Source organism: Panthera onca, chromosome D3, assembly GCF_046562875.1.
Source record: "Panthera onca isolate mPanOnc1 chromosome D3, mPanOnc1 haplotype 2, whole genome shotgun sequence".
Lineage (NCBI taxonomy): Eukaryota > Metazoa > Chordata > Mammalia > Carnivora > Felidae > Panthera > Panthera onca.
Genome location: NC_138350.1, coordinates 38,561,791 through 38,584,722, shown reverse-complemented (window position 1 = coordinate 38,584,722; position 22,932 = coordinate 38,561,791). Strand labels below are relative to the sequence as shown.

The window sequence follows — 22,932 nt, the reverse complement described above, 5'->3', positions numbered from 1 at the left end:
TCTGTGAATCTACCCCATCCAACCTGCCCCACTGATAGTGGAGCAGTAGTAGGAGTGGTAGTGGAGTTAGCCCTCCAACGTGGCACCTGTTCCAAGGAGATGGAAGGATAGTCACACACACCAGGGCACCCATACTTTTTTGACCACAGTGGTATGAACATAGATCAATCATAAGGAAAAAAACTGGAAAGGACACAAATGCATACAGGCTAAATAACATGCTACTAAAGAATGAATGGGCCAACCAAAATATCAAAGATGAAATGAAATAATACATGGAGACAAATGAAAATGAAAACACGATGGTCCAAAATCTCTGGGATGCAGCAAAAGCTTTTATAAGACGAAGACTATAGCAATGCAGGCCTACTTCAAGAATCAAGAAAAGTCTCAAATAAACAACCTAATATTACACCTAAAGGAGCTAGAAAAAGAAGAGTAAACAAAGCCCAAAGCCAGTAGAAGGAAGGACGTAATAAAGAAATAATGAAATAGAGACTAAAAAACCAATAGAACAAATCAATTTAATGAGGAACTGGTTCTTTGAGAAGATAAACGAAACTGATAAACCTTGAGACAGACTCATCAAGAAAGAGAGAAAGGAAAATCAGAAAGGAAAGATGAAAAATAACCAATATCACAGAAATACAAATGATTGTAAGAGAATATTGTAAATTATGACATGCGAACAAATTGGACAACCTAGAAGAAATGGAGAAATTTCTAGAAACGTATAACCTCACAAAACTGAATCAAGAAGAAATTGGTGCCTGGGGGCTCAGTTGAGTGCCTGATTCTTGATTTTGGCTCAGGTCATTATCCCAGGGTCTGGGGTCAAGCCCCAAGCTGGGGTCCACACTGAGTGTAGAGCCTGTTTAAGATTCTCTCTCTGTCCCCCCCTTCTATCCTTCCCTTATTCATGCACACACTCTCTCTCTAAAATGAAAAAAAAACAAACCTCAGACAGAAAGAAATACCATGTGATTTAACTCATACATGAAATTTAAAAAACAAATGAACAAACAAATGAGAAAGAGAGAAACAGAAAAGTTAAAAAACAAAAAACAAAAAACCACCCTAGATTCTCAAATACAGAGAACAAACTTGTGGTTGCCAGAAAGGGGGTAGGGGTGGGGGTTGTGTGAAATAGGTGATGGGGATTAAGATACATTCACTGTGATGAGCACTGACTAATGTGTAGAATTGTTGAATCACTATACAGCACACCTGAAACTAATTATATAACACCATATGTTAATTATACTTCAGTAAAATAATAGTTCACTTAAATCTGACATTTCAATGTCTGTAAAATTTATCTCCATCAAAAACGTATTCTTCACATATATTCTTTCTTTGTATGCTGACTTACATTGTAATTCTGAGCCTCAAAGTAAAATTCTCTTATCCTCTATTAATTCTTCATTCTCAAAATGAAAAAAGGGAAACAATCCAACCACAGAATGTTGAATTCTTTCCCCGCTTCCACCCACTGTAGGACTGCTGAGCAAGAAGAAATGCTGTTGCCTCAAAGACAGACCAACATGAATTCTATTTTATGGAGACGAAGTGCCCAAGGTGATACAATAATAAAACTAGTACTATATTCTGGAGATTCTGATCCCAAATCAGTCTGTCTTTTTGACACAAACTACCTTGCTAAGTAAAAACTATTATCATGGTGATAAAGTGAAAGGGACAGAATAATATCTCAGGTACTGAAGTTACAAAGGGGGTAGGATGAATAGTGACTAGCAAATAAATGAAAAATGGCTCAGAAACTAATAAAACTAGAACACCATCTACAAAATGTCAGCTGTGGAACCAGTTTTGGGGATCTCGGTTGGAAAAAACTTCAGAGAGTATTTTAACAAGTGGATACTGAAATGGGGGCAGTATAACCAACCGACTATATAGAAAAATATAGTTTATTATCTATTTTTATAGTTTATCCATTGTAAAGTTGAAATTTTTTGGCAGATATATTTTTTCTTATTGCTATTGTTGCAAATTACTATCAACTTGGAGCCTTAGAACAACACAAACATATTATCTTACAATTCTGTAGGTCAGACGTCCAATGTGGGTTTTATTGGGCTGAGTCATACACAGGGCTGTGTTCTTTTTCTGGAGTCTCCAGAGAAGTACTGATCTCCTTGTCTTTTCTAGATTCTAGGGGCCACCTGCATTCATTAACCTGTGGCCCCCTTTTTCCATCTTGAAGACCAGGGCCAGCAACGGCAAATCAAGTCCTTTTCATTCCACCTGCTCTTCAGACTTTGAAGCTAGGAAAGTCCTTCACTTCTAAGGATATGTGATTTGATCGTGCCTACCTGAATTATCCAAGACAACCTCCCCCTTTCGAGAGTCTTCACCTTAATCATATCTACTCCCTTTCCTGTGTAAAATAACATATTCACAGGTTCTGAAGAATATCAGAATATCATATCCATCGGCACATGGTGATCACTGGGGGACATTATTTGCTTACCACAGTGATTACTAAAGAATTTTTTTTTGACAGAAGGGAGAGAGATGCTCAAATGGGGTATTAAAAATGAGTAATGAGGAATTCTGCTTCAGACCAAGATGGAGGGAGTCCTTTTACCCATTCAGCTGAAACAACAACAAAAAGACAACATATGTGGCTCTTTGGCGTTGGACATCAGGCATCATAGGACAGTGATCCTTGAGAGCAAAGGATAAAGGTGAGCATTAAAATTTCCCTCACTCAGTGCCTGGATAGAAACTGCAGGTTGTAGGTTAAGGGAGGGAAAATCCAGGGGAAGTCCAAAGATCTCACTCATTTGAGGAGAAGGGGTTCAGAGTGGAGACCAGGGCTATTGTACATCACAGAAAAGATTATTTGAAAGAGAGAGCTATATCAAGAGAGCGCTCTGGGGAGCTATAGAATTCTGAAGAGTGATCAGCAGAGGTGTGTGTGGAAACTACCTGAGGCCAGGGAAGGAGCCATGCAAAAGGAGGAGAGTGCAATCACCAGATCTCATACGTGACTGTGAATCTTTTAAAATAATACTATTTACAGTAGCAGAAAGAAATATGAAATATTTAGAAACAAATCTAATACTATGCTGAAAGATGTACAATACCCATACACTGAAAACAGTAAACACCACTGAGAAAAATTAAAGAAGATCTAAATAAATGGAGAGATATACCATACTTAGCGATCAGAAGAGTCAATATTTTTAAGATGTCACTTCTCCTTAAAATGACCTAGAGACATAACATAACCCAAGGAAAATCCCAACAGTAATTTTTTTTTGTAGAAATTGAAAACATCATTCTAAAATTTACCGCCCTAGGATAGCCAAAACCAATTTTGAAAAAAGACGAATAAGTTGGAAAACTTTACTACATTATTATAAAACTTACTGCAAAACTACTGTAATTAAGACATTGTAGTAGTGACATAAAAACTAACAAATGAATCAGTGGAACAGAAAAGATAGTCTAGAAATAGACTGACACAGATATGGTCAACTTACTTTTAACAAAGATGTCAATGAAATTAAATGAAAGAGATTATCATCTTTTCAACAAATGGCACTGGAACAATTTGATTATAAGGTGCAAAAGAGAGAGAGAAATATAGAGAGAAGAACCTTAATTCTCACCTAGTACCACATACACAAATTAATTAAAAAATCAATCATAGGTATGGGGCACGTGGGTGGCTCAGTCGGTTAAGTGCCAGACTTTGACTCAGGTCATGACCTCACGGTTTGTGGGTTCAAGCTCCGCGTCAGGCTCTGTGCTGACAGCTGGAGTCGGAGCCTGCTTCGGATTCTGTGTCTCCTTCTCTCTCTCTGCCCCTTCTTGGCTCGCTCTCTCTCTCTCTCTCTCTCAAAAATAAACATTAAAAAATTCAATCATAGGTAGAAATGTAAGAGATAAAACAATAAAACTTCTAGAAAAAGACACAGGATAACATCTTAGTGACCTTAGGTTTGGTAAGGATTTCCTAGAACACAAGAAACATAAAATCTCAAAGAAAAAAAATTAATAAGCTGTATTTTGCAAAAAGTAAAAAATAATAACAAAAACAAGAAACTTTCTTTAAAAAGTTTAGGAAAGTTTAAAACTGTTTTAAACTGTTTTTTTAAAAAAAGTTTAAAACTGTTAGGAAAATGAAAAGGCAAGGCACAGATTGGGGGAAGATTTTGCAAACCACATCCAACAAAGGACTGTATCCAGAGTATACAAAAAACACAACTCAAAGATAAGAGAAACAATTCAAGAATGTTCAAAAGATGTGGACACTGTATCAACAAAGAGATACAGATGGAAAATAAGCACATGAAGATACACTCAATGTCATTAGTCATTAGGAAACTGTAAATTTAAACCATAATAAGATATCACTACACATCCTATAGAATGCCTAAAGTTAAAAGGAATAAAACTACTGAGTATTGGTGAGAAGGTGGGTGAACAGAACATTTATATCCTGCTGTTTGGGATGCAGATTGTTACAACAGCCTTAGAAGAGTTTGGGAGTTCATTAAAAAGTTAAACAAAAAGAGGTTAGAGTGGAAGAGAGCCAAAGCATAAGAGACTCTTAAAAACTGAGAACAAACTGAGGGTTGATGGGGGGGTGGGAGGGAGGGGAGGGTGGGTGATGGGTATTGAGGAGGGCACCTTTTGGGATGAACACTGGGTGTTGTATGGAAACCAATCTGACAATAAACTTCATATAGTGAAAAAAAAAAGTTAAACACACTCCCACCATATGACCCAAACATTCCACTCTTAGGTATTTATCCAAAGAAATAAAAGCATTTGTCTCCACAGAGATTTGAATCCCCAAAGTGGAAATAAGTCAAAAGTCCACTAGCAGATGAATAGATAAATTGTGGTATTCCCATACAATGGAATACCTTCAATATTTTTTCTTGCTGTTCCCATGCTTCTATTATTCCATACTCTTTCATTCTTCTTTATTTTTGTTACATTGTTTTTTCACAGGCTAGTATATGACTCCATAATTGGAAAGACAGAAACAGTAAATGGTTGCACAGTGATACACACACAAATACTTAAGAACTGATTTTATTGATTCTAAATATGTCCGTGCTCATTGTAGGAAAAAATATATTAAATGAGAAAAGATTCATGCACACAATACCAGCACAATGTCACATCTAAAAGAAACTACTGTTATTTGCACTTTACATGATTCATTCTAATTATTCGATTTTGATTTCTACTGTTGTATTTACTAGTAAATTAAAAGAATCATTGCTATTATCCCATATATATTTCTTTATCAATGTTCCATCCTTCCTTCATCTAGATACTGACAAGAAATTATAACAAAGAGGAGGTCAGAGTGCTCTACACAATTCCTAGTGTTACCACTCCATTTCCCCCTATATACTGACCAACTCACTAAAGTCAATAGACCAGGAATCAGCCCCAGTAAATACAAATCATTCTATGAAGAACCCTCAGCTTCATCCCTGTATCCTTGCTACCCTCAGGCATCCCAAGATGTCCAAGCCTCACTTCTGGACACTTTTCACAGTTGACGTTAAACATTTCCAGTCAATTCTGGAAGGTAGCCATCATCACTAAAAGCTTCTACGCCCTCCTCCTCTTTCCTGAATGGTCTCCTAAACTTCTTGCTTTAATTCAAACTGGACTGATCTCTAAGGACATTATTTCTCCTGCATCACTTTCAAGCAGGGGCTGTTTTGTTTTTGTTTTTGTTTTTCTGCCCTCTCATAGTATTGGACTTCTAGGGTTTCATAGCCACATCTAGACCATCTTCCCCCTTTTTTTCCCCCTACAGAGAAGAAGCTACCTCCTTCGAGAGCTTTGCCATTAAGTTCTACCACTCCACCCATATATATCACCTTTGTCTACTGATCAAGTAGACCCTAAATACTTCCTGGCCATCCTCTCTGACAACATCTTCAGTTGTCAATCTATATTCTCACTCTCCAAAATCCCTTTTAACATTTGTCCTCAAATCTCCAAAACCCCTTTTCTCTTCAGACACTCAGCTGACAATCTAATTTCTTATCTCATGAAGAAACAGAAACAATCAGAAGAGATATGCCTCCTTTTCCCCTCATAAAATTTACCAACCATGTGATGCATACGTGCTGCCTTTCCTTCTGTTGTAATAGGTTAACTGTCCAGGATCCAATATAAGGTCAACCCCTTGGCAATGCCCGTCTCCTCTCACCTACTCAGCAACATCACTTTTGCAACTAACCTCTCTTGCTAAAAATACCCGTTTTCCCTTGCAACAGCATCCTATCAAGTAACATGTTGCAATGTCTTTTTTCTTAACAGACAAAATCTCTTCCTTGACCTATTATTACCTCCCACCCACTGATCTCCTTTATAACAAAACTCAGATAAAGAGTTACTTGTATTTGTTCTCTCCAGTTTTTCAGTTTGTCTTCCTTCCCTAAGGCACTCCAGTGAAGTTTTGTAATCATCACTCCTTATGAAACAGTGACAAGGCCAACAATGACCTCTACGTTGACAAATTCAAGTTTCAATCCCTAGTGTATTCAACTTCTCAATAGCATTTAACCTGGTTGACCATGCTCTCCTCCTTGAAATATTTTCTTTGCCTGGCTTCCCAGACGCCACACTGTCCACCCACCTTGGGAGCTCTACCTGTTCAGTCTCCTGTCCTGGTTTCCACCTTCGTCCTTAACACTGAAAGTTTCAGGGGTCAACTCTGAAAAATGGGCAGAACAATGCTTCTTTCACCTGGGAGGAATGCAGACTAAATGAAATGATTTGGGACACTCACTATATGCCTGACATTGTGCTATGTGCTCACTGAACAGTAGTAGTCATCCTGTCTTTTTTTTTTTTAATTTTTTTTTTAACGTTTATTTATTTTTGAGACAGAGAGAGACAGAGCATGAACAGGGGAGGGTCAGAGAGAGAGGGAGACACAGAATCCGAAACAGGCTCCAGGCTCTGAGCGGTCAGCACAGAGCCCGACGTGGGGCTCGAACTCACAGACCGCGAGATCATGACCTGAGCTGAAGTTGGATGCTTAACCGACTGAGCCACCCAGGTGCCCCTATTCATCCTGTCTTTATGCATGAATCTTTCAACACCCCCCTGATTCTTACCTCAGTGTGCATTCCTAGAATCTAATTACACTGTCAATGCATATTGCTCTCAATAGATATCGACAAGTGGCCTTTCGGAAAAATTGTATTGATTTATACTTCCACAATTCCACAACAATTTATGTGAGTACCTACCCCATGACACTTCCACAAGAACCATTAGGTCTTCGTATAAATTTAATTTTTAAGGAGCGTTTAAGGGGGATATCATACAAACCTACTTCTTTTACCAGATATAACCCTGCTTGTGGTGCCCGGTTGTCATATGACTTAAATTGACTTTGCCTTGGTTTCTCCATCTGTGAAATGGAGATAAATTTGCGGGTTGGAAAGGGAGATATATAATTGGACTAATCAACAAGCATCGTGCTTTGGAAAAGATAGAATGCTCCGGGCCAAGTGATTTTAACACATGATATATTCAGAATATCCCAATCAAAATCAAGTATGCATTGAAAGAGCGTTGTGAGCACAATTCAGCTGATAAAGACTGTCAGGAAGGCAGCCGTGTTTCTTTTCGGAGCAGCTGGCTTGTCTGAATTGCTTAAGCTATACAGTAGCCTTGCAATTATGATGTGTGTGCCAATGCGCTTTATTCTTACAAAATCATCCCATGTTCATCTGCTTAGTCATTAAGTTTTATGGTGGAAGTTGAATGCCTAATGAAATTGCAGATTTGAACTGTTTTATGGCCTCTAAGAAAATCTCATTTACCACCGAGTAGCTATGAAAAGATGTGAATGACAGATGAAAGTGTATAGCATTATTATAAATGTAAGAGGGAAATTGTTCCAAGGATACACAGAGAAACAAAGCTGATACTGGTTTTTTTTTTTGTTTTTTTGTTTTTTGTTTTTACCATTTCTTCTGCTACTTGATCACTTCCTCATTCATTCATTCACCTACGCAACAATCATTTACTAGTAATCAGGACATGGTCTATTTTTACCAAGATCCTATAATATAGATGGGGAAACTGATAGAGCCACAGACAAGTCAAGGCAACACTAAATACACTACTCGCACCCATACTTTTGCTTGGAAGTTTTATAGGGAATAATGATTGCAAAGGGGAAATTTTCTAGTATAAGATTTAAAAGGAGCATGAGGCAGCAGGCAGTGCTTATGGGATTTGAAGCTCTGTGTGGCACTAATTAAACTTAGTGGCTTCTAAATAGGTTGCGATAATGAATAGATCAATAAATAGCTAAAAGACAGATGTCCTAGGTCAATTTGCATTATTTTAACATTAATTTTTACAGCCTCACTTTGTGTGTGTGTGCATGTGTGTGTACGTGTGTACCGTTACCCCTAGGAAAGCCTGTGACACAACTATACACATGGGGTTGATGAGTAAATCAGTATCAAGCTGGAGGGAGCGTCTAGTTGGTTCACAAGGCTCCTGGTCTTAGTCAATAATCTCTTACTCACAATTTTGGTAAAACAAAATGGTAGCAGCACAATCACGTGGAGGTTTTGTACCTGCTGCGCCCAATCTGCTAACCACTGGTTTCACCTTTCTTCACATCACACTGAGCCCCGGCAAGCTGATCTATAATGGTCTGGTCAATGGGCTCCCTTGCCCTCTGGTTTTTGGTTGGTATCACTCAATGGGAGACAGCGACAGGATAAGAGTGAGGTCGAGATATTCCCCACATCCCTGTCTGTGGGTTGAACCTGGACTGGCTGAATTCCTCTATGAAAGGGCACAGTGCCTGTTGAGGGCTGGCACTCACTCAGGCAACTTCTCACTTGCCCTGTCCCTCCAGGCACGGGCACGCCGACACCTCAACGCCACTATCGTGAGCCCAGCAAACAGTGCACCTCCCGTAGATTCCCCTAATCCCTGCCCTCAACTTGGTAAAAAGTCCCTTCATTAAACTCTTATCAGATATTCCACTGAAGTGGGCCAGCTGCTTCCTGCCGGACCCCAACTGATACAGATGTTCTTCAAAGCTACTTGTTCAAAAACCCCAGGGTAACCCCCCACTCTTTTCTTTTTTTGTATCCCACATGTAATTGCCAAGCTCTGTGTATTCTACCCTTCCATGATATCACATCCATGCTCTCCTTTTCATGTCTATTGGTACAGTTCTGGATCTCATGAACCTTGATGTTAAACGATAGAACGCATGTAGAATTTCTATACCTCCACAGACCTTGCGTATGCTCTAGGTAGGAATCCATATAGCACAATGGGTTGTGGTTATTTACGTAAATGACCATTTTCCCTGGCGACTTCGAAAAGCCTTGTGAGCAGAAACATTTGGCCTCTCCCATTGGTTTAATTGTCATCTCGTCAGTGTCCAGCTCATATCAACTGTGTGAAAATGATTCTTAAATGGAATGAGGTGAGGACATATGAGTAGAGGTGTGTTTGTCTAATCTATGCACTAATCAAAGCTGTAATGCATGGTTAACGTGCAAGTTGGCACAATCAGGTTTCAAAATGATTTTGACAGACAGAATAGCTACAGTAAAGCTTACAAAATGGATATCAAAAGAGATAAGATTCTGCCTCTAAATTATGAATGCACAAATATAGATCTGGCAAGTCTTGGTTGGACAGCAGTTCAAATTCTTTATTATTTTTTTTAATGTTTATTCATTTTTCAGACAGAGAGAGACAGAGTGGGAGAGGAGCAGAGAGAAAGGGAGATACAGAATCTAAAGCAGGCCCCAGGCTCTGAGCTGTCAGCACAGAGCCGACACGGGGCTCAAACCCACGATCCCTGAGATCATAACCTGAGGCGAAGTTGGACATTTAACCGACTGAGCCAGCCAGGTGCCCCACAGCAGTTCAAATTCCAATTATGGAGTTTTTCATGTGCCATAGGAATGGCAAATGCAACCAAAATATGTAAGTAAATTAAAAAAAAAATTTTTAATGTTTATTTATTTTTGAGAGAGAGACAGAGAGACAGAGTACGAGCAGGGGAGGGGCAGAGAGAGAGACACACGCACAGAATCCAAAGCAGGCTCCAGGCTTTGAGCTGTCAGCACAGAGCAGAGGGCAGGGCTCAAACTCACGAACGGGGAGATCATGACCTGAGCTGAAGTCAGATCCTTAACCGACTGAGCTACACAGATGCCCCTCAGTAATTTTTCCTCAGACTTAGACTTAAAGTGCCAAGACCCGTATTTTGTTCCGCACTATTTAGACTGTAACTCATATGCAGCATTCAGTCTTGGGTGCCCATTTCAAAGAGTTAGACAAAGTAGTGAGAATCTGTTACTGTGAGTCCTGACAAGTGAAGCAGAATATTTTTCCAGGAAGAAAGACTTTGAAAATGGCCCTTTCATGTGAAGCTGATCAGTCTTTGCGGTCCCAGAGGTTCAAAATTACAGCAAGTGGATAGGAGTTGTAGGTGGTGTACTTAAGAGCGTACTTAAAATCAGAACCGTGTATTTGTTATGAAACTCTAAACTCCTTGGCATTAAGCAGAAGCTGAGAAGTCCTGTGTCAGTGATGAAGTGGAAGGAATTTCCACCCTGGCAGGAAAGAAGGGATAGACCGCTTCCCAAAGCCATTGTCTGACTATTTTGCAACAAACAACTTTCACCACGGCAGGGCCTTTTTACAAAACCTTACCTGGCTCCCTCTTTTACACTGGGTCAATTACGAACTCATAAGCCTGGTTCTCAATGACTCCCATAGTCACACCTCCAGGGTGAATTGCTTTTCCCACAAATTCAGAGAATGCATCTCTAAAAGGAGTACGATCTGTCTCACCGTCTCAGCAACATACCAAGGTCGTGAGGTTAGTACTGCTAAAATTATAGTAAGTCCTTTGAGGTTTGCTTTCCTAGGCATAATATTCATCAGTGTAAGGGTTCCTCTTATTGTGGCTATAACACAAAGTGATACGTTTGGAGTTAAGATTGGGAACTTTCCATCTGCGGCGCCCTTCCCGCTGTATCTTTTTACAAGAGGTCAACATCACTCATCATCCATTTGACAAATAGGCATTGTTACATAAAAGCCCCACGCTAAGGAGTGAGGCATAAAAATAAAACACAGTTCCATTTCTCATTGTGCTTAGATATAGTGAAGAGAGAGAAAAGCAAATCGTTATAATCCACCATGGTAAGTTCTAGAATACTAGGCTAGACAAGTATATGCCTGGGGTCAGGGGTGGGCGCCAGAAAGGCAAAGGGGTCACTGACGAGGGAAACGTTGATGTCCATTTGGAGACATGAACAGAAACTTAGCAGAGGCAAGCAGGGAAAGGAGGTTCCTGCCTAAGAAAGCTGAAACTTTCCACTGATCTAAAACAACAGAATGGGTGTGGCGTCTACAAGGAGTTTTGCACAGCCCCAGCTCTGTTCGAGGTGGCAACAGAAGCCGAGGCTGACGTGAGCCGGGTCTAAATTCAGGGTCCCGCCTGTAGTGATAAGAAATTCAGACCTTATCCGAATCGTCTTCCACCGTGGCAGAGAGTTAAGACTCAACCAGAGGAAGAGGAATCGGAGAGCTGTGTTCGTCCGTGTAGTTATGTTTTTACTTGCTTTTAAGTGAAAGGGGGATGGGTGCCTGGCTTGGGATGGATCTGAATCCCGAGAGGTCGATGCCTGGCCTGAGGGAAGGGACGAGTGTGCGCGGCCCCCTGGGCAGAGTTGCATCCCCAGGCTCTGGGCATCATCGTCCATTTCAAGTCCAAAGGGACCTGACTCAAGAGAGGCTCTATGAGGAGAAAAATCATTCCGGACAAGGACACTCAAGGGACACGTTGCTGCAGATTGCACCAATTGAATCGAATTCTGTCAATGGTGGGGCCGCGGTGCGCGGGAGCTCGGCGCCAGGCAGGAAGTTAGGTGGGTCAGCACAGAGACCGTGCGCGCGCACAGCTGCGCTGGCTTGTGTTGCCTGCAAAACAGTGACAAAGAAAACACTCTTCCTTGCGCCGAAGAATGATCCCTGATTGCTTGGGGAATGGAGATAGAAGAACATGCAGCAGATATTTTAAGTCCTTGGCCTTTGAGGAATTATCTTGAGTGCTCTGTTAGGTTATTCTTGGGGAAATGCTAACCCTGCAAGACAGGGTCTGAAAATGCCTCTCACTTAGGAAGACAGCAGAACGTAAGATCCGTTTCCAAAGATTGGTCCTGTACATCAGCTCCTTAGCTTTAAATGTCTCTTTCTCTCTCTCTTTCTCCTCCCTTCCCCTACTCGTTTCTTCCCCTGCCTCAAAGCTAGGTGAAAGGAAGGTGAGAAAGGAAGACTGTGCATCATTAGTTTACGTAATCAGTGAAGTGATTCAGGGTTTGGGGAAACTAATCATTTCCGGTTGTGCTCCATGCTTGAACCAGCAAACCATATTCTTCCACGTACGATTTGCAGCTCCTCAGGGTCAGAGAGACGTGTGATCAGCCCCTTACACTGCCTGCTCAGGACTGCAAAGTGTGCAGAAGACAGGATCCCCGTGGGTTGATTTCCTGACCGCCCAAGCGGTCAAGCATTGAGGCCAGCATTGAGCTCAGAGTGATATCTGCATATACGGTCCTTCTAAATGATATTTACTGCATGAATTTTCATTAGAATATTTCCCTAAGTCAGTGTTCCTGGCACTTCTCTCCTTCACTGCTCAAAGATCACTGACAGCACTTCGGTATCCTTATTCATAAGTTTTCTTCCTGCGTCAATGATGTTTATCGGTCGAATAGTCATTGATGCATTCAGAATAGTTGAGTGCTTCCATATAATTACTTCACCCACCAAGGCTCTCCATTCCCCTTTCCATGTCTGCTGTTTTCAGTTGGAAGATTATCCCCCTTCACAGTGTTTTCAGAAGAAGTTAGAAACAAAGACAGACATTTGTTTTCTCTTCATTGGCCCCAAACCTCTGGCCTGTGCCTTGCAAACTATCCAAAGACAGACAGACAAAGTTACCAGTCGTCTCAGGATTCTAGTGCCGTACCTGGTACATCCTGTGTTCTTAGTAGATGTTCTATGGAACGGAAGGAGGTCTTCTGTCTCCAAATGTGGCAGACACATCCTGGATGTCCCCTAATGAGTCATATCGTTGGCAATCCCATCGCCTTGAGAGTGAGTGGAATTTGTGATCTGCTTCTAGTTAAGAGAATATAGCAAAATTGATAGAATGTAACTCATGTGATTGTTTTACCTCATATGGCAAAACAGAAAGGATTTTTCCGATGTGATTAAGGTCCCTAATCAGTTGACTTTGAATGTGTTTCAGGAAAGATTGCTCTAGTCAGACCTGATCCAACCTATGGAGCCCATTAAAAAGATTTAGGCTTTCCCCGATCTCAGAAGCTGGAAGCAGCAGAAACTCAGTCTCTTCCACCGGCCCTGAAAAAGCAAACCACCAGGAGTTTGGGAGGGGAGCTCACCTCAGATGAGATCACAGTCCAACCAACACCTTGATGGTAGCTTTGCAAGGCCTGGAGTGGAGGACTCAGCAAAGCTGTGCTCAGACTCTCAACCCGTGGAGACTATGAGATAATAAATGGTGGTTTGAGGTACACCTTTATGTAGTCATAGAAAACTAGTACGCTACACATAAATAAAATGACCCTTGTGGTTACTCCCGGCGTTTCTGCAAACGTCCAGTATTTTTGTTCCAGATTCTTCCTGACTGAATTTTGTAAACTTTTATTTGTCCTTGGGTATTTTATTTCCTTTGCACTATTATACAGCTGATTTTTAAATTGTGTGCTCATCGGGGGCTCTCTGACTCATCAGGTGAGATGGGTTCTTTAGGTCCCATGACCCTTTCTTCCCTGCTGAAGTCAAAGCCAGTATTACAAGCAGGATTTAATCCTTGAAAGCTGACACTCACCCGCTCTCTTCTCCCTCTAGAGTTTTGTGGCATAGAATCAAGGAGTTTTCTTTGCAACTTTGGAAATCTTACCACAGATGGTTGCTGGGAGGGCAAACCCAAGTAGAGCATTAGAATGCCACTATCACCTTACTGGGTTTAACAGTTTATAAAGCCTCCTTACAAACATAATTAGAGCGTCTACATGACTCATCAGATAGGAGGTATTCTGCTTCTGTTTCTGGAGAGGTCCTTGATTTCCAGATGAAGGAACTAACACCATTAAGGATGTTTCCCGAGGTAGTAATAGAGTTAGATGAGCCCAAGACAGTCAACCCAAAATACCTTCTTGTTACATTCCTTCACAGACTCTAGCAAGTGTCTCTTACACCGTTTTGTTCAACGTTAAAGTCTATCCTCTAGTTACCCTCCAGGTATACCTGATAATGCAGAACCTGAGACACCCCCTCAGACCCCAAGGATCTCTGGGAGGTGGAAACCAGCACTCTGCATTTGGAACAAACTGCTGATGCTATTTTCACTTCCTCAGATGGAGACTGGTTGCTGGAAGATGGCATGGCCATGTTTCCTCAGGTCTCCACCTTATCCTTCTCACTCACAAATAAATCCCTTCTTTGAATTAAAACTATGCCCAAAGTAGTGACCTCTTCGTTGTCTCCTCCACCCCCTAAGACATACAGCTGTCAGGAAGCTGGGCCAGTGACATGATTATCTATGGCTATGATAGCTTTTGACACATGTCTGAGGGGTGGGCGCTCTCCAACTTTCCACTATCACCTCCGAAACAACGCAAGAATCCATATGAGAAGTGCAGCTCCCGTTGGTCTTCTTGCTTAGGAACATGGTGATGCAGTCAAGAATATTCCTCTTGGAAGGGTTTGGGAAAAGATGAGTTGGGAGAAGCTGATGCCAAAGCACACATGCATCTCCAGACATTGCCCTGTAAGAATAACTATGCTTACTATGTAAGAATAACTATGCTTACTATGTAAGAATAACTCTGTAAGAATAACTATGTAAGAATAACACAGGGATGACAGAAGACATCCGTCTGCTTGGTTTAGTGGAAAGTAAATGGAATCTAGAGACAAAGACAGGTGTTTCGGTATTAACTGCTCTTTATCAACCAGCCATTTTTATTTTCACAGCCTCACTTTCTCTATCTTTAAAATATGGAAAACTAGAATTTGCTCTGATTACCTCATTACCTCATTACCTGTGAGGACTAACTAAAATAAAATGAAATAATGCGGTTCTCAAAGTGCTGTATAAACACACAATAGTACTTACATGTGAAAAGGGACATGTACAGTTGACCCTTGAACAAGAAGGTGAGGGGTTCAAGCCCGCACACGGTTGAAAATCTGCATGTAACTTTTGACTCCCCCCAAACTTAAGTACTAACAGCCTATCACTGACCTTTCCGATAACATAAACATTGATTAACACATATTTTGTATGTTATATGTATTATGTACTGTATGCTTCTTATAAAGTGAGCTAGAGAAAAGAAAATGTTACTAAGAAAATCATAAGGAAGAGAAAATACATTTACAGTACTGTCTTCATTGAAAAAAAAATTCATGTATAAGAGGACCGGAGCAGATCAAACCTATGTTGTTTAAGGGTCAGCTGTATATTTTTTTCTAGGGCTTTATATACAAAGCTCGGCATGGCTCAGACACAAACAAGGTGCTAGAAATCATTTCTGTTTATATGTTGACTGAAAATATGTTCCTTTAGAAGTGTGAAAAAATTACTCAGGGAGATTCTTCATTTGTGGCTAGCCCGAGAAAGTGAAATCCTAAAACAATATTCTATAATCCAGAGACAACTGCATGGAAAAATGGGTCACAAGAGCCAGAACTGCTCTGAGCTTGAGTAAGAATATGGCTTAGGGAGGGTAGAGGGAATGCAGTGTCCATGGCCTTGGGAGGAAAGCTCAGAGGGACAGGGGAGGGAGGGAGGGAGGGAGGCAGGGAATGCTAGAATTCTGGGGAGCAGGATGCCACAGGGAGCAATTTTATTCTTTTTTTTTAATATGAAATTTATTGTCAAATTGGTTTCCATACATCACCCAGTGCAATTTTATTCTTTTGCTCATTCAATGCACTCAAAAAACATTTACTGAACAATTCCCATGTTCCAGGTATTGAGCGAGGTGCTGGGGATATTAAGATGAAAACATGGTTCCCAGCCTCAAGGAACTGTCTTCTGCAAGGAGACAAGTTGATCCCAGATATTTAATAAAGAGCATGGTTAGCTGCGAGCATAGAAATAAGCACAGAGTCCTCTAAGAGCAAGTAGGAGAGTCCCTTAACTCAGTTTGGGAAACAAAGAATGTTTCTCAGAGGAAGTGATACCTAAGAGTAATATTGAAGGACAGGTGAGATTTAGGGAGAAGGACGTAAGAGTGAACTGGGAAAAGGAACAAAGAATGAAATCATGACCCAGAATGAGAGATAAAAGGACCATTTGTGTATAATGCAAGTAAAGAGACCCATATGACTAGACAGAAAGATGGGGGAGAGAAGGTTGAGATCAAACAAGTTAGATCCAAGTCCTATTGTGAGTGGCTCTATATAACGTGCCAAAGAGTTTAAATTTTATCCTAGGGACATTGGGAGTCACTGAAACAGTCTAAGTAGGAGAGTGACATCATCAAATTTGCCACAGAATTAATTACTTAATTAACTTACTTAATTAAAAACCACTTAAAGATGTTGTCCACTAATAAAGGTTCATACTACACAAACTTGGGAAAGCTTTTGCAAGTGAGCCAGGAAAAAATGGGGAAAAAATGTGTTCATAGCAAGGTCAGAGGCGGAAATTGAAAGAGTTGTACAGGGCAAGGCTACATCAGCTCAGCCAAGATGAACATAATTGTAATTAAGATTATACATTGGAAGGGGCGCCTGGGTGGCGCAGTCGGTTAAGCGTCCGACTTCAGCCAGGTCACGATCTCACGGTCCGTGAGTTCGAGCCCCGCGTCAGGCTCTGGGCTGATGGCTCAGAGCCTGGAGCCTGTTTCCGATTCTGTGTCTCCCCCTCTCTCTGTCCCTCCCCCGTTCATGCTCTGTCTCTCTCTGTCCCAAAAATAAATAAACGTTGAAAAAAAAAAAAAATTTAAAAAAAAAAAATAAATAAATAAATAAAAAAAAAAAGATTATACATTGGAAGAACATCTGTTGCTACCTGAATTCTCCCACCTTTAGAAGCACCAAGGGTCTTACTAAGCACCAAGGGTTTGAACAGTAAACTAATAAGAGTCTGTATGTTCGAGGGGTGCCTGGGTGGCTCAGTCTGTTAAGCATCCAACTTTGGCTCAGGTCATGATCTCACAGTTTGTGGGCTCGAGCCCCCCATTGGGCTCTGTGCTGACAGCTCAGAGCCTGGAGCCTGCTTCAGATTCTGTGTCCCTCTCTCTCTGTCCTTCCCCCACTTGCATTCTCTCTCTCTCTCTCTCTCTCTCTCTCAAATAAATAAACATTAAAAAAAAAGAGTTTGTATTTTTGAGCTTACAGTAGTGTTTCTAGGTAGATGGTTTCATTACAACATACCTAAATATGCCTCAGTGACAATGACAGATGACACCATAGAATAGAATGTAGGGTATGGCTCATACCCTCAAACATAATATTGCTAAGTGGCATTGTCCAATGTCTGTCAGTGGGCTACGAGAATCCTACAGATTTCATCTGTGATTGCTTTGAAAACCACCTGTGTGAAATGGTTTGAAAGAGAGCTATGAAAACAAACAAATAAATATTCTCCAATAAGATGTCTACAGAAGACATTTGCTATACAACAAGAATGCAATAGGAAGTATTATTAGACTTGTATTTCTAACAGACACACTAACATTAAGGGAATTAATCCTGAAAAGCCAAGGAGGCTCTTCCAGGAATTCAAGCAAGAACTGACAATGAGAACAATTCAACTGAAGCCAAGTAGTTTTATAATTATGATAGTTTCATGTGTTCATCCACAGCCTTAACTTTTCCTCTGAACATCTGTCCCAGACATTTCTATCACTCTGGGTCCCCCCCAAAAATAAAGCTTAGCCTCCAACACTGATTGTATGCTCTCCCTCCATCAGTTCCTACTGACTTAGATCTGATCTTTATATTAATTGGTTGTACCATCATCGAGACAGTCACCCAACCCAGAAACCATGCCATTATCCTAAAATATTTCCTCCTCTTAATATTCCGGGTCCAGTCACCAGTCCTACTGATTCTGACTTCTAAATACATTTCAGATCTATTGCCTCTTGAAGCTCTCAGCACTGTCACCTAAGGGATGGAGAATGTTCGTGAACTAAGTGATCACTCTGCCCATTCTTTGTCTCTTCCTACTTATCTACCCCCATTGCTACCAAAAATGACCTTAAGAATGAAAACTTATTCATGCCCCTCTCCAATCTGAAAGCTTAGCTACTCCCCATCACATGAATATGGCATATAACTAGAGTGATCATTTGTCCCCTTTTACCCAGTATTGGTTACTGTTCCAGCAGAATTATAAATAACTCCTTTTCACTATCAAAAGGGTTCCAGTTTAGACAACAAATTACTAAATAACTTTGTTAATGGTGTTCTTTTATTTTTTTTTAATATTTTTTCATGTTTATTTTTGATGAAGAGAGACAGAGCATGAGCAGGAGAGGGGCAGAGAGAGAGGGAGACACAGAATCCAAAACAGACTCTAGGTTCCAAGCTGTTAGCACAGAACCCGAGGCGGGGCTCGAACTCATGAACCACGAGATCATGATCTGAGTCAAAGTCAGATGCTCACCCAACTGAGCCACCCAGGAGCCCCAATGATGTTCTTGATTCTCTAGTTTCCTTACCAATTCTTTTTCCTGTCTGCCTCTTTTTATCCTCCTAATTCACTTACTTCACTAAGACCACTTGTTCTCAGGCAACTGCTCACACCGGTCTTGAAACTTCTTCTAACTTTGCCTATGGTTCTGTTATTGTAATGGGTTAACTTGCACAGCTTAAGATAGGAGTGGTGAGGCAGAGACCGGGCCACAATTGTCTCAGCAACCTCAAAACCTAGCAGAGGGGGTGCCTGGGTGGCTCAGTCGGTTAAGCATCTGACTCATGATTTCACGGGTTCATGAGTTTGAGCCCCTTGTAGCTCTAGGCTGGCGGTACGGAGCCTACTTGGGATTCTCAACCAATTAAAAATAAATATTCAAAAAACAAAAAACAAAACTTAGCAGAGGGTCAGGCTTACAAGTACATCTCATTGGCTGGATCGAACACTGCTTTGGCAGCTCAGAACACTGTACTTCCTATCAAATTGGCCACGGCTATCAATCTAGAAAATAAATTGTTAAAATACACCTCATAAATAGTATCTTTGTTTTTATATGTTTAACACTTAAGACTAACCTGACATCGCGTAATGTATCATACCTATTACTTGCTACCAATAATAATAAAAATAAGGACAAGAATTATTCTTTGAAACAATTTTAGCAAATATTATGGCATGTTGGGTGACCAGTTGAAAATCAGTCCTCTTAAAGGACTATCAATCTTCATTCAGGTCACACACTGTATTTTTCCTATACGCTATAAGGTGTCTCACAGGTTGTCAACACTCCATGGAGTGTAAAACAGCAGTGATAATTAGGCTTTTATATTTGTGCTCATTATCCAGAACAAAGGGTGTGCATGTTACTAAAGCACAAAGGCTTTTTTTTCATTTGAATATTTACCGTCCTGACAACTTGAAAAGCATATTATGTAGTGTTAATAAAATAAAGAGTTTCATGTTCTTCTCACAAGCAAAGGATACAAATTTTAGGTACAACTTAGAACCCATAAGCATTTGACCTTAAAAGTAGAGAAAATAATACATTCCATGTCAATCAAGGTCGCCGGAACATGTGAGCCAACTCGGCATACATGTTCTTTATGTTTAATTCTTTATTTTTGTGAATATTACGTCGTAGAAGGGCCCAGAGTAATTCCACTAGTTTGTAGGGACTGTGTTTTGGGTGGTCTCTGGCTTAGCATTTGCCTTCCCCTTCCCCTTCCTTAGCATTCCTTGCAGTCATCCAAGAGGAATTTCCTCCATTCCCCGGGCATCTTCTAGGTTACTACCCCAACACCACTGTTAAAGGCCATGAGGCCACACATCTTCAGTCTCCATAGAACAACGGTAAAGAGGGATACTAACTCATCCTAACTGATGTTCACCTTGCAAAGGCGAAAGGTGTCTTTTCTCTCCCTGCAAGGAGGAGGAAAGAAAAGGAGGAGGAAGAAGGAGGAGGAGGGGGGAGGAGGAGGAGGAGGAGGGGACGGGGAGAACAAGAACATGAAGAAGAACAAGAAGGACCCCACCACCAATTAATTATTGAATATCAAATTTATAGTAAAAACTAGAGTGCCTGCATGGGGGGACAGTTAGTCAGTGGGGGAAAAAAAAGAGAGGGAAAGGGCAATGAAATCTTCCTAGAGGAGGTGAGCTGGAAGTTGACATCTGGTGAGTAAGAATTAGTGAGATGAATTCGAGAGGGAGAAGGGACAGTTGCTCCTGGGAAAAGGAAACGAATAGGCAAAAGTATGTGCCAGTAACCTGCGAATTTATGGGGCATTCCATTCTGCAGTTTTTTGGGTTTTCAATCACAGAACATTAGGACAGGGAAATAAAACTTATTAATCCACAAAGCAGAAGGATTGGGATGTGCCTTGTTATAGCATAACAAGCATCATGGAATAGAATGTTAGTCAGGGGAGTGAATTTTTCATTTTGTTTGGGTGGTAGAAAGACTGCTGTGAGCGCCCAAGGGGGTGGGGTGGAGAGGGGCCAGGCCCAGGGCAGGTAGAGGTCAGAGGCAGATGGGGTAGTTACCTCAGTGACATGATAGGCAGAATCAGTGAGAGACGAAAGCCGTAGGGCTCTGATGTTGCCTTTAGATATGTCAACAGTGCATATCTGTGGGGAAGGGAAGAGCCTAAGGCAACGCCCAGTGTTTTTTTGGTTTTGGCAACTGAGTAAGAAGTAGGTCCCCTCACTGGGATAGGATAAATAGGGGAAATTATAATTTGGGAGAAGCTGAGAGCTTTATATGTAAACACGTTGAGCTTGAAAGGCTGAGGAGACATTTAAGGGACATTATCTGCTGGGCAGAAGTCTGTGGAAGCTTAGAATTCAGAGTGAAACTGGACTGGAGTCATGGCTTCGGGCTTCCCTAATCCCTGACACTTTGGAAGTTGTTGCAGTCCACCAGGAGGATGATGAATTGAGACGCGACAAAAATCCCAGGAGAGAAGCCTGGGGAATGCCACGTTATAGGAACAGGAGCTGGCAAAGGATCCTGAGACTGGTAGGCAAAGAGGTAGAAGGAAATCAAAGAGCGTGTGAAATCTCAAAAGATGAGAAAAAGAATATTTTTTTTAAATTTTTTTTTTTAACATTTATTTTTGAGACAGAGAGAGACAGAGCATGAACGGGGGAGGGTCACAGAGAGAAGGAGACACAGAATCTGAAACAGGCTCCAGGCTCTGAGCTGTCAGCACAGAGCCCGATGCGGGGCTCGAACCCACCGACCGTGACATCATGACCTGAGCCGAAGTCGGACGCTTAACCGACTGAGCCACCCAGGCGCCCCAAGAAAAGAATATTTTAAACAGGAGGAGTTCGTGAACAGAACTCTCTGAGGGCAATCGAACAGATTGAGACTAGAATAAAGACTAGAATAAAGACTAGATAAAGACTAGAAGTGGCCGTTGGGCACAAAAACAGAATAATCATAGATGATCTCGACAAAACTAGTTTCCACGAAGAGGGAGAGCGGCAGTCAGATTACTGGTTGAAGAATGAAGCAGGAAACAGGGTTCTTCTGAGAAGCTTGGCGGTAAAGGGAAGGAAGAACATAGGCTGTGAGCCATGTCAACCTAGAACCCAGACCCAGGGAAGGTTTCTTTCGTTGAGATGGAAATACTGAACGCAATTAGGGGTCATGGCAAACATTCCTTTAAAGACGGAAACACTAACATAGACTGAGGAAAGTGGATGAAGGTGAAATTGGAGGAGATCCAGCAAAAAAGAGGGAAGATAAAGCCTTGAGGTGGGGCTGGGGGCTCATTATGCCACAGTGAGAACAAATCCGCCTGTTATCCTTGCCAGGGGCCATGCAAATCTCCTCTGTATCCTTCCAATTTTAGTCTATGTGCTGCCGAAGCGCGCACACGCCACAGTGAGAACAGAGAAGGGGGAAACAGGGAGGCTGATAGAATTAAGCACAGGGCTACAGGAAATCACGAGAATTCCCATTATATTGTTCCCTGCCTCTTTTTCTTTGCTCTCAGTACAGTAAAAGTCAAAGTCATTTGCCGAGAATAGAGATCAAGTTAGAGCAGAGTGGGTTCAAAGAGAAATTAGATTCCAAAAAAAAAAAAAAAAAAAGAGCATGAGCGGAGAAAGAAAAGAACCGATTAGGGAACAGAAGGATCACCAGGCGATCCAGGAGCCGAGCCTCGCTTAGAGAGCATGAATGTATGGGTTAGCAGCGGCACCACACTGTGGGCTCTCAAGTCCTCTCCAGTGGATCTCCTTGGTGGGGTGTGGGCACTGAGAAATCAGGCAGCCAGACTGACTTCAGACCAGACATTGTTGAGCAGGTGCCGTGGAAAGGTACTGAGTTCAGGAAGATAAAATGGCAGCTATTTCATGTGTGTCCCCTCACCTCTCTGCAAAAAAAAAAAAAAAAAAAATCTCCTTGCCCCCGTTTTGACACAAGATGAAACAGACTCATGTCTCAGCCCATCTCACCCTGCCTGCAGGAGCTGTGTGGAGAGAGTCAGCTGGGCCTTCAGATTCAATGCCGCGGAGCCTTCCCTGCACCGCACAGCCTCTCCGGCTGCATGCTCCTACGCTAAACAGAAAGAAGGGGTTACGTGCTTTGTCCCATTCCCGGTCTGGGACGGCTCTGCTCCCTCTGTTTTGCAACAGAAATCCAGGTCAGACACGCGAGGCATTGT

General features: G+C 41.5%; 1 pseudogene; it reads right to left on the bottom strand.

Moving 5' to 3' along the window:
- Window positions 1-22,063: 22,063 nt before the first annotated feature.
- On the bottom strand, window positions 22,064-22,140 carry LOC132666206 (U6 spliceosomal RNA; annotated as a pseudogene).
- Window positions 22,141-22,932: the final 792 nt, after the last annotated feature.